Source organism: Pan paniscus, chromosome 2, assembly GCF_029289425.2.
Source record: "Pan paniscus chromosome 2, NHGRI_mPanPan1-v2.0_pri, whole genome shotgun sequence".
Taxonomy (NCBI): Eukaryota; Metazoa; Chordata; class Mammalia; order Primates; family Hominidae; genus Pan; species Pan paniscus.
Genome location: NC_085926.1, coordinates 40,597,334 through 40,609,472, shown reverse-complemented (window position 1 = coordinate 40,609,472; position 12,139 = coordinate 40,597,334). Strand labels below are relative to the sequence as shown.

General features: G+C 43.0%; 1 long non-coding RNA gene across 1 annotated transcript; it reads right to left on the bottom strand.

Moving 5' to 3' along the window:
• Nucleotides 1-416: 416 nt before the first annotated feature.
• LOC117979633 (uncharacterized) lies at nt 417-8,266 on the bottom strand. The gene is made up of 4 exons (XR_008624725.2): nt 8,249-8,266; nt 6,673-6,869; nt 3,976-6,489; nt 417-2,693 (listed from the first exon to the last, which is right to left on the bottom strand). It is a non-coding gene; the product is annotated as an uncharacterized LOC117979633 (long non-coding RNA).
• Nucleotides 8,267-12,139: the final 3,873 nt, after the last annotated feature.

The following is a 12,139-nucleotide window of genomic DNA, read 5'->3' as shown; positions in this document are numbered from 1 at the left end:
CCTCTCTAGACTTCTAACTCCCAGGCCAGCTAGGTAGAAGTGCTGTTGAACAAGAATGCTAAGCATTAATAGCAATCTCTTCATCCCAAGAGAATGTTGCGACTGCTTGGCTAATTCTAAGGTAACTGACTGACACTCCTTATCTGTTGGGGCTCCTTAAAGACCAGAAGTTAGGACCCAGTTCTAATTAGCTGGCAGTGGGGCAGAGTATCTAGCCAGTTAATCCAATGGAGTTTCTGGTACATTAATACCATCTACCCCCTTATCACTGGATGTTAAGATATTTAATGTGAAAAAGATATTTAATGTGAGAATGGTTTGGAAATAGTTAAAATGCTATACGAATGTAAGGAATTATCACTTTGATTATTATGACACCCCATCTCATTTTTCCCCTATTTCAGAATGCAAGAATACTCTCTAGTTGAGTCTAAATTAGAAGAAGCAGTAAGATTTTACACCAGTCCCTCCAAGTAGTCTTCTGGTGGCCAAAAACCAGAGCAGGCAGCACTACAGATGAGCCCAACCTGACAGGACTTTTTCTTAACCACAGACAAAGAGGAGCTGATGGTGTGAAGCTGAGAAAACACTGCCTCATGAAGATTACTCCAGCTTGTATGTGACATCCAAGGGCAAAGCTGTACTCTTCAGCCAGGAAATCAAAAATATGTTGCATACTGTGGCCAGAGATGTTTCTAAGTACTGGGGAGTCAGAGACATGAGCATAAAAAGAAAAATGCCATTGCATCCCTGGCAGCTAGCACAGCACTCAGTACATAGCATGCACCATCCTAGATACACAGAAAACATTGGCTGGCTGGCTGGCTGGCTGGCTGGCTGGCTGGCTGGATGGATGAATGGACGGATGGATGGGAGAAGAATGAAAGAACAAGCATAAAGATACCCCCAAAGGCTGGGCACTGTGGCTCACGCCTATAATCCCAGCACTTTGGGAGGCCAAGGCAGGCAGATCGCTTAAGGCCTGGAGTTCAAGACCAGTCTGGCCAACATGAAGAAACCCTGTCTCTACAAAAAAAAAAAAAAAAAAATTAGCCAGGCACGGTGGTGCATGCCTATAATCCCAGCTACTTGGGCAACTGAGGCACAAGAATTTCTTGAGCCCAGGTAGTGGAGGCTGCAGTGAGCTGAGATTACACCACTATACTCCAGCCTAGGCAATACAACGAGCCTCTATTTCGAGAAAAAAAAAAAAAAAAAACTCCCCAAATGTGCCTCTATTTTAGGAAGAGATGTCTCCCCACCAAAGTGATTAGAAACGGCCATTTCAACAAGTACCAAGGCAAACTTTGCTTATGAACAGCTGTTTATGACCCAACATTAGCCACAATGCCATGCTAGCTTAAAGCATGACTTTCTACAAAATTTTTAAAAGGCTTCCCTCTCAGAGGATGTTTAGGAAAGGGCACCTGCTCTGATCTGAAACTGCCAGGGCCTACAGCTGGATTCCAGTGCCTACTCACTTCTTCTGCCATGTAACTTTGTACAATGTACAAAATGAACAACTGGGTGAAGCGGTTTTGCTTAGTTATATGATGAAGCAAATGCTAATACTATGGGAGAAGGCAGAATGTGGCTCTCTGGCTTGCCAGGCCCCCTTCTCTGGCCTCCTCCTGGGCTGGTGGAGCAGGGCGTGTCAGCCACTGGCCTTCGGTGACCACACACAGAGATGTTCTGGCACAAGACCAGGTTGAGCTCATAAAGCCAGAGGAAACAAATCCTGTGTAATCTTCACCCAGATGAAGATCAACAGCACTCCCATTACCCCCAGAGACTTCTCTAATGACCCATTCATCAACACACCCTCCACACCTCCATCTTCCTTGGCAGACACTATTCTGACCTCTGTCGCTATGTATCAGCTTTGTCTTTTCTTTCATTGCATAAAAATAGAATCATACAGTAGGTTCTCTTTTGTGTCTGGATTCTTTAACTCAACACAGTGTGCTTGAAATTAATCCATGTTATTGCGAATAGTAATAGTTCATTCCTTCTGGTGCTGAGGAAGATATTCAAATGGCCAGGTCACATGTAATAAAATGCTCAAAGTTGTTAGCCATCAGGGAAATACAAATTAAAACCACAATGAATTACATCTGCATACCCACAAGAATAGCTAAAACCAAAGATGCAATACCAAGCATTGATGAGGATGTAGTGAACTATAACCCTTGGACGCCACTTGTGGGCATGTAAACTGGTAAAAAAACATTATGGAAAACTGGTGATCAATTTCTAATAAGCATTCACCCATTATATGACCTGGCAAAAAATGAAAACACAAATGCACAAAAAGACCTGTACAATAATGTTCATAGTAACTTTATTTATAAAAGTCCCTAAGTGTAAATAGCTGAAATGTCTATCAATAAAAGAATGAATAGATAAATTGTATATCCAAATAATGGACAAGTCATTCTCACCCTCTATGGTGCTTCAATTTACGGAAAAAATAATGTGTATGCCACACAGAGGGTTATTAGATGAATAATGTGGAAAGTGGCTTACAAATAAAAGATTTATATTTGGTTTTGTAGCTTTATAAATCAGAAAAAGACAAAGAAAAGGTAGGCTTAAAAAAAAAAAAAAGACACAAATCAATGTGTTGTAGGCTGCCAACTTCTAAGCCTGCTCAAATTTCTCATCTTCCTGGATCCAGCTGCCATTTCTCTGACCTATTGGAAGCAAGAAATAGTTAGGGACAGCAAGTAAAACCATTTTTCCTCCTCTCAATAAAACATGGTAACCAAGAAGGTTTCCTTTAGAATTTTAACTTAAAAACAAACAAACAAACAAAAAAACAGCCAAATGGTGGGTGCAGTGGCTCATGCCTGTAATCCTAGCACTTTAGGAGACCAAGGCGGGCAGATCACTTGAGGTCAGGAGTTTGAAACCAGCTTGGCCATCATGGTGAAACCTGTCTCTACTAAAAATACAAAAATTAGCGGGGCGCCTCTAATCCCAGCTACTCTAGAGGCTGAGACAGGAGAATTGCTGAACCTGGGAGGCGGAGCTTGCAATGAGCCGAGATTGTGCAACTGCACTCCAACCTGGGCGACACAGTGAGACTCCATCTCAAAAAAAAAAAAAAAAAAAAGCCAAATTTCCCATACATGTTTAATCTGCTCAACTCAGAAATCTTAAAGTATCTATTTCTGCATCCTTCCCATAATCTTTATTCTGTTTCAATCAGCTAGCCACCTCCAAACTCTGGAAACAAGCAGGGAAAGAATCACATATACCCATACACACACACACACACACACAACACATACACACACACACACAAACATGCACATAAACATAGACATGCACATATGTTGCCTTCTCTACCTAGGAATATATGGAAGTCCACATATTTTCTATAGCTCTGCACAATAAGCATAAAGTGATGTGTCCCTTGATAGCAAACATGCTACAACATATACATCCAAGGGAGCCTTCCCAAAGTGAGGAACTTCTAGTCTTATTCTGATGATGCTGTTCTTGCTAAAAACAAAAAACAAAAAACAAACAAAAAAAAAACCTTTTTGGGGTTTTTGGAAGCCATGTTACATGAAAAACTGTGAGAAGAACAGAGGCTATAGAACCTGGAGGAGAAAAGCCACAAAGGCTTACAGATGGGGAAACTAAGGTTGAGTTACTTGTCCAAGATGACACAGCCAGTAAGGGCTGGTGGCTCAATTTGAGCTCAGGCAGTCTGCCGTTGATCTGCTTTACCCTCGACCCTCCTAGAATAGAATGGGACAGACAAATAATGAGGAATGATAATGCAACCCTGGTGCTCTGGTAGAAGAGTACTGGAGTATAGTGGATGCTCTGAGGAAAGAGTGCTCCGTGGGGGTTATGGAGTGATAGGTGTCAGGAAGGACTTCATGGAAGAGCTGCTGTTCACGAAGAAGGGACTTTAGAAGCTGATTTAGCTCTTTTAAGATCCACCAGCTTTTATTTTCATACCTTCTTTCAAGGTAGGTTCAGAAAATTCCAGGTGGGATTTGTAACGTTCTGTTCCTCAGTCACTATCAATACCCTTGACCTGGTACTTCTCTTGTAGTGGGTGGAGATCTTGGGTGCAGCGCTGGCAAATGGGACCTCTACAGGGAAATAAGTAAGCTGTCAATGTCTTCTTCCCTCTGCTTCCCAGACTCCTGAAATCCATAGTCAGATGTTTCCTTAACAAATGGTGGTCCAAGAAGACAGACAGACAGACAGAGAGCGAGCGAGCGAGAGAGAGAGAATGAATGTGTGCGTATGTGTTTTTTTGTGTGTGTATGTGTTTTTGTGTGTGTGATGGAAAGGAAACAGGCAGGGAGACCGAGGCCTGGAAGCCCATCTCTCCCCCAGCCTCAGAGCATCCAGCTTGTGCACACAGGACCAAAGCGCCTGGTCCTTTGATCGGGACCCCATGCTGTGCCTTGTTCAGGGAATTTTTAAATTCTCTTTCATTTTATTGAGCGGCTTCCCTCGCCACCTCCCATCCCTGAGTCAGGTCTTAGGATTATTGGGTCCTTCTCTTCATTGATTTGTTTTTCTGACCTTTGTAGTAGATACAGAAATATATGGATGGAACAAGAAAAGAAGGAAGAAAGGGAAGGGGGAGGGAGCCTGAGCAGCCTTCCTCTGGAAGGGAGGGTGTATGGTGAGGGACTTGGCTATGGCCACATTTTACAGGGGAAAAAAAAAAGCAAGTGGGATGGCAGCGGCTTGGTGCCCAATAACGGAAGCCTGGCTGGGAAGGAAAGGTTCCTGGCCTGAAGGAGCTGGCCACTGATGAACAGGGTAAGGCCACCACCCTGTGTCTTCCCAGAGGATGGCGCTATGGACCTCTGTGCCTCTATGCATTTGCTTTCTGTTGAAAAGACTCCTACATCAGCTATGTTTTTCATTCTTTCAGTGAATACCTACAGCACCCATTCTATGCTACGCTCTGCACTAGGAGCCAAGAATGCATGAGCTCTTTTCTTTCCCTCTCTCTGAGCCTATTGTATTAAACCTCATGTCTTCAAGCCAACCACACCTGTGCAACCTCCATTGTCATCACTGAGAAGAGGCAGGAAATGAACATTCGTGGAGTACCCACTGCCCAGCACTGTGAAAGCATTTTATTTGTATTACAGGGTACTTGGCAAGACTTTTTCTGTTGCTCCAAAAACAGAAGCTGGGATGCACACCTGAGTCACCAACTGGAAAGTAGTGCTGGATGAGAAATGATTCCTCCCGAGAGGTGTGAGTGCTGTTCCCATTTAGAAGACAATGGAAAGGGCTCTGAATCAGTGGTAAAGATCTGAGATTACTGCAAGATGGGAATGCCCTGTGTCCTGTGTCCACCCTAGCAGGGCATACTCCTGAAGAGGAGGTACATGGCAGAGAAAAGCCCAGAACAACCTGCACCTCAGCATTTTGGTGAGGCTGACGATGTGATTCCCCCAAAAGTCAAGCAACATCACCTAAAGTGGCTGCACTTGACTTATCTTGCCTCTACTCCACCCAACAGGGCTGCCCACCAGTCAAAGGGAGGCAGTAGTGAAAGCTGAGTGGAAGTTGAAGAGGTGAATATCCATCAGGGAATTGACACAGGGCCATTCAGAAAATCTAGACACGCACACTGCAAGGAGGTCTAGCCTTTGAACTCCTGCCACAGAGGGCATCAACAACCAGTCATTGCTGGCCCAAGAACCACCACCATCCAACAAAGGGAACGTCAGAGATGGGCACAGTTATATAAAGAGATGCTTGTCCTTTTCCTCTTCCTTCTACCAGAAAACCACCCGGAGGGACCAAGCCCTAAAGAAGGAGTAGGTACTCCAAGCTTGCCTGGGAGGAGGGAAGTAATGTAGATGAAATTTCAACTGAGTTTTCAAGTTAGCAAGTCCCGTGAGCAACCCATCCCATATCCCCTCACCTTTACTTTTCGGTACACCCAGGCCTGACTTCCAACTGCCGACATCTGGATCTCTTTGCCTGCAGGCTTCTTCTGGCCACTGAAGCCCTCTGTGCCCACAGGGAACTGCTGGAGAATTAATAGACCCTAGAAACAGCTCTCATCCATTGATAGATGGGTATTGGTGTATAAATACCCCAGCTCCTCTACTTAGGTAGGATAACTCTGAGTCTCTTGTTCTATGCTACATTCATTATTTTTTGGTGCAAAACAATTTACGCCCAAAATATGGCAGCTTAATATAACAATAACTTCACTATTTTACACTTTCCTTGGATCAGAAATTAAGGAGCAACTTAACTTGTGGTTCTGGCTCCAGATTGCTCATGAGATTGTAGTCAAGATGTCTTCTGGGGCTGCAGCCAACCAAAGACTTGACGGCACTGAACGATCTGCTTCCAAGATGGCTTATTCACATATCTGGCAAGTTGGTGCTGGCTGTTGGCAAGAGGCCTCAGCTCATGACCACATGGACCTCTCCATAGGACATTTTGAGTCTCCTCATGATCTGTGACTGGCTTCCCCCAGGGCTGGTAATCCAAGAGAAAGAGAGATCGAAGTGGGAAGAGCAATGTCTTTTATGACCTAGCCTCAAAAGTCAGATACTGCATTGATTATCTATTGCTACAAAACAAATTACCCCAAGACTTAGCAGCTTTAAAAAATGATTAACTCATAATTTCTAGGGGTCAGGAAATCTGGAGACAGCTTACCTAGGTGCCTCTGATTCAAGGTTTCTCTTGAGGCTGCAGGCTCTCTCTCAAGGTGCTGGCTGAGGCTGCAGGCATCTCAAGGCTCAACTAAGGGAGGATCTACTTCTAGGCTCACTCCCCTGGCTGTTGGCAGCCTCACTTCCTCCACCACATGGGTCTCTCCATAGGGCAGTTCACAAAACGGTGGCTGGTTTTTCCTCGGATCCAGTGAGGAAAAGACCAAGAGAGCACAAACAAGAAGAAAACCAGGGTCTTTCTGTAACCTAATCTCACAATTGACATTTATTACCTTGACCATATTGTATCGGCTAGAAGTGACTCGCTTATTATTGGTTATAAGTGGCCCATGTTCTTGGGGAAGGGATTATACAAGGGTATGACTACTAGGAGATAGGGATAACTGGGGCCATCTCAAGGACTGCTGACCACAGACAGCATGTTCTATTGGCCAAACAAGCCACATACACGGTTCGTGTGGGAGGGGATTAAACAAGGGTATGAATACAGTAGGCGAGGATTGCTGGGGCCAACTTGAAGGCTGGTTCCCACAAAACTATTTCCCAGTGTTTCCCAGGGAAATTAAGCAACTGTTGATAAAGCACCCTTTAATGTCCCCCTTTCCTTTCCAGGTTCACTTCTCTTGTTCCCTGGTCTTTCCTGGCATCATCTCCCAAATAAACCACTTGCATATGAACCCTTGTCTCAAGGTCTACCTCTAGGAGAACATAGAGTAAAACTTTAAACTAGACTTATATAAAAATGTGTGGAACTAATACACCAAATTCATTTCTTACCCTGGAACACAGCAAAAATTTGAAAGCCATTGTAGTAAGCGCTGCATAATTTCAGAGCAAGAGTGGTTTTACTTAATCTGATGAAATCTAGGAAGACTAGGTCTTAAAGGAGATTTGGAAATAGGAAAAATCAGAGTACATTGTATATCCACAAACAACAATGTTCAAAACTGGGGCTATTAGTTCTTGAGTGAATTCTCAACTCGTCTTTTGGAATTACATCTTTATTTCTACCTGCTCATCACTCTATTCAAATTAGTAAGGGCCTTGTGTCAAGATGCCCGTACTCTGCCTGAGCTCCAGCCAAGCCTTATGCCCAGCCAGTACTCTATAGTTTCATGAGGTCAAATTGCTCTGTGACAAAATGGTAGAGATGAAATGCAAAAACGTTCATAGCACTGGGGAGGGGTTTGGGATCCCAGGAGTAGGCCAAGTTGCTTGAAACAATGGCATATTTTTCAAAACTCACTTTGAGACTCACTTTAGATAGGCAGGTACCAAATGGACTCTTGACCTCTAAGCACCAAAAAAATGCCGAGGAGAAATCAATGCCTTCCAATGCACTCAATCATGGGTCTATCAAGGGCTGGCTAGAGAAGCTTAAATCCAAATTAATTACTCAGAAATCTCTAGTTCAGAAGTTGGGCCACAGACATGCTCATCAGCATGCAACGGCAGTGCCATCCCCACAGCAAGAAGAAAAGAAACCAGGATAATGAGGACACTAGATAAAAGGGAGACCATGGAGGAGATCTTAATTGTATCTTAATTGAGTCACACACTTTCTCCTTCATGCAGATCCTGTCCCTGAAGTCAAAAAGAGAGTGGCTTCTCTGCTGGGGCGCTTCCTGTGCCCCAGCCATGGCTGGCATCCAAGGTCAATATACTGTGGCAATCTACTAAAAAACAAATGTATCAGTTAATTGTTGCTGCAATAATGCTATATAACAAATCACCCCAAACCTTAGTAATAATCATGCATTTTCATTTATGCATCCACAGATCTGTGGGCCTATGTGTCTAGGGGTCAGCAGGATGTTGGCTGATGAGACTGAGTTTGGCTGAGTGACTCTGCCTCAAACTGTGAGTGTAGCTGGTCTTGGCTCTCACTGAGGTTTGGCTCATATCTACTCCACAAGTATCCACTCCCGGGACCAGACTAAGGGGAATGTTGTTACCCAAGGGTGCCTCTCTGAGGCACAGAGAAAAAGCAGGAACATCCAAGGCCTCTTAAGGCCTAGGCTTGGAAGTGACACATCCTCGCTTCTGCCCATGTATCATTGGTCAAAGTCAAGGGGTGGGGAACTACCCACAAAGAGGCTATGTCAAGGGTGAGGAGGTAGAATAGGGTAAAGGATTTGGGGCCAATAATCCCTTGGACCAAAGCCTGAGTCTCACCTCCCAACCCAAACAGAAGCCATGCCTATAGGGACTCCAGAGTTCCAATCTATTTGTTAGATTTCTGATAAGTGGGCAGGACGAAGGTGAGAATGACACCTTGTGACCTCATCTGGCCACCACAAAAACTGTAGGACAGTGATGGAGCACACTGCCCACTTCCTCTACACTGCAGAACCAGTCAATGCGGACCATGGCACTCAGGAGCCTCCTGCATGGTCAGACTCAGTTATTACTGTTATGTGAAGAGGTGTGGCATTTCCTCTGACGTTAGAAGGCGAGGGTAATTGCAGGTTGTGTGGTCATTCCCAGGGAAAGAAGAACAGGGCCTTTCTTCAAAGACATGTGTACTACTCTACAATTAGGGAGGTTCCACAGCCATCAGTTTCTTCTACATTAGCTTTGGCTTATGTGGTTGACTGGCAAGGTGACTTTTGAAAAGGAAAAAATTCCCATTTCTTCTCTAAAAGTGAAGTAAATAATAATAATAATAATAATAAGCCTTTTGACTTGGGTCTATCAAAACAACAACAACAACAACAACAAAAAAGCTATCCCAGACTGCTCCAACCTGCATAGCTTAGAGTCAGTCATGACAAAGGTACTTTCCTAGGCCCTATAAACCACTGGCTGGGTGTGCACAGGGTCACAGAACACAGACTGCAGCGTCCCCTGCACTACGTGACCCACCCAGGGAGCAAGTGGAGGCTGAGTTCCAGACTGTACTCTGCTTGCCAAGCCAAACACCCAGACTAGGGACTGTGTTATTCTAAAGGAAGGGGCACCTTTGATAACTAATCTGCCACAAAAGACATCTTTTGGTAATTCACAGAAAGATGATTCACCACCAAGGGTAATTTATCTCCTTAACAGTCAGATGTTTGGCTGTCCCAGGCTGCCCAGAGGCTGCCCAGACCATGGGGCCTGGCATAGTGTGGTAAGTTGGATTACCTTTCCAACTCTTCCCTGACCCCATCACGTCCTTTGCCACATGACTCTGCAGTGCCCCATGTGACTCTGCAGTGTCTAAAAGAAGCAGAGTGTACGTCTTCACACCACTGACAATGCATTAGCTGTGTGACTTGCTTTGCCCAGTGGAATGTCAGTGGATATGAAGTGAGCAGGGGCTTTATTTTTTTTATTTCAATAGGTTTTTGGGGAACAGGTGACATTTGGTTACATTAATAAGTTCTTTAGTGGTGATTTCTGAGATTTTGGTGCACCCATCACCCAAGCAGTGTGTACAATACACCCAATGTGTAGCTTTTTATCCCTCACACCCCTCCCACCCTTTCCTCCAAGTCCCCAAAATCCATTGTATCATACTTATGCCTTTGCATCCTCATAGTTTAGCTCCCACTTATGAATGAGAATATATGATGTTTGGTTTTCCATTCCTGAGTTACTTCACTTAGAATAATGGTCTCCAATTCCATCCAGGTTGCTGCAAATATCATTATTTCATTCCTTTTTATAGCTGAGTAGTATTACATGGTATACATATATACCACAATTTCTTTATCCACTGATTGATTGATGGACATTTGGGCTGGTTCCATATTTTTGCAATTGAGAATTGTGCTGCTGTAAACATGCATGTGCAAGTATCTTTTTTGTATAATGATTTCTTTTCTCCTGGGTAGATACCCTGGAGTGAGGTTGCTGGATTAAATGGTAGTTCTACTTTTAGTTCTTTAAGGAATCTCCACACTGTTTTCCATAGTGGTTGTAGTAGTTTACATTCCCACCAACAGTGTAAAAGTGTTCCCTTTTCACCACATCCACGCCACCATCTATTATTTTTTTATTATGACCATTCTTGCAGGAGTGAGGTGGTATCACCTTGTGGTTTTGATTTACATTTCCCTGATCATTAGTGATGTTGAGCATTTTTTCATATGTTTATTTGCCATTTGTTTATCTTCTTTTGAGAATTGTCTATTCATGTCAAGGTTTGCTCTTGCTGATTTGTTTGAGTTCCTTGTAGATTCTGGATATTAGTCCTTTGTCAGATATATATTGCAAAGATTTTCTCCCACTCTGTGGGTTGTCTGTTGACTCAGCTAATTGTCTCTTTTGCTGTGCAGAAGCTTTCTAGTTTAATTAAGTTCCATCTATTTATCTTCATTTTTGCTTTTGGGTTCTTGGTCATGAAGTCTTTGCCTAAGCCAATGTCTAGAAGTGTTTTTCCAATGTTATCTTCTAGAATTTGTATGGTTTCAGGTCTTAGGTTTAAGGTTTTTATCCATCTTGAGTTGATTTTTGTATAAGGCGAGAGATGAGGATCCAGTTTCACTCTTCTACATATGGCTTGCCAATTATCCCAGCACCATTTGTTGAACAGGGTGTCCTTTCCCCACTTTATGCTTTTGTTTGCTTTGTCAAAGATCAGTCAGCTGTAAGTATTTGGCTTTATTTCTGGATTCTGTATTCTGTTCCATTGGTCTATGTGCCTATTTCTGTACCAGTACCATGCTGTTTTGCTGACTATGGCCTTGTAGTATAGTTTGAAATCAGATAATGTGATGTTTCCAGCTTTGTACTTTTTGCTTTGTCTTGCTTTGGCTATGTGGGCTCTTTTTTGGTTCCATATGGATTTTATAATTGTTTTTTCTAACCCTGCAAAGAATTATGGTGGTATTTAGATGGGAATTGCATTGAATTTGTAGACTGCTTTCAGCAGTCTGTTCATTTTCACAATATTGATGCTACCCATCCTTGCACATGGGATGTGTTTCCATTTGTTTGTGTTATCCATGATTTCCTTCAGCAATGTTTTGTAGTTTTCATTATAGAGTTATTTTACCTACTTGGTTAGGTATATTCCTAAGTCTTTTATTTATTTATTTATTTATTTACAGGGATTGTAAAGGGGGTTGAGTTCTTGATTTGATTCTCAGTTTGATCACTGTTGGCATATAGCAGAGCTACTGATTTGTGTACATTAATTTTGTATCCTGAAACTTTGCAGAATTGATTAATCAGTTCTAGGAGCTTTTAGGAAGAGTCTTCAGGGTTTTTTAGGTATATGATCATATCATCAGCCAACAGCAATAACTTGACTTCCTCTTTAAGGATTTGGATGCCCTTTATTTCTTTCTTTTGTCTGATTGCTCTGGCTAGGACTTCCAGTACTATGTTGAATAGAAGTGGTGAAAGTGGGCATCATTGTTTTTGTTCCACTTCTCAGAGATAATGCTTTTAACTTTTCCCTGTTCAGTATAGTGTTGGCTGTGGGTTTGTCATAGATGGCTTTTATCATCTTGAGGTATGTG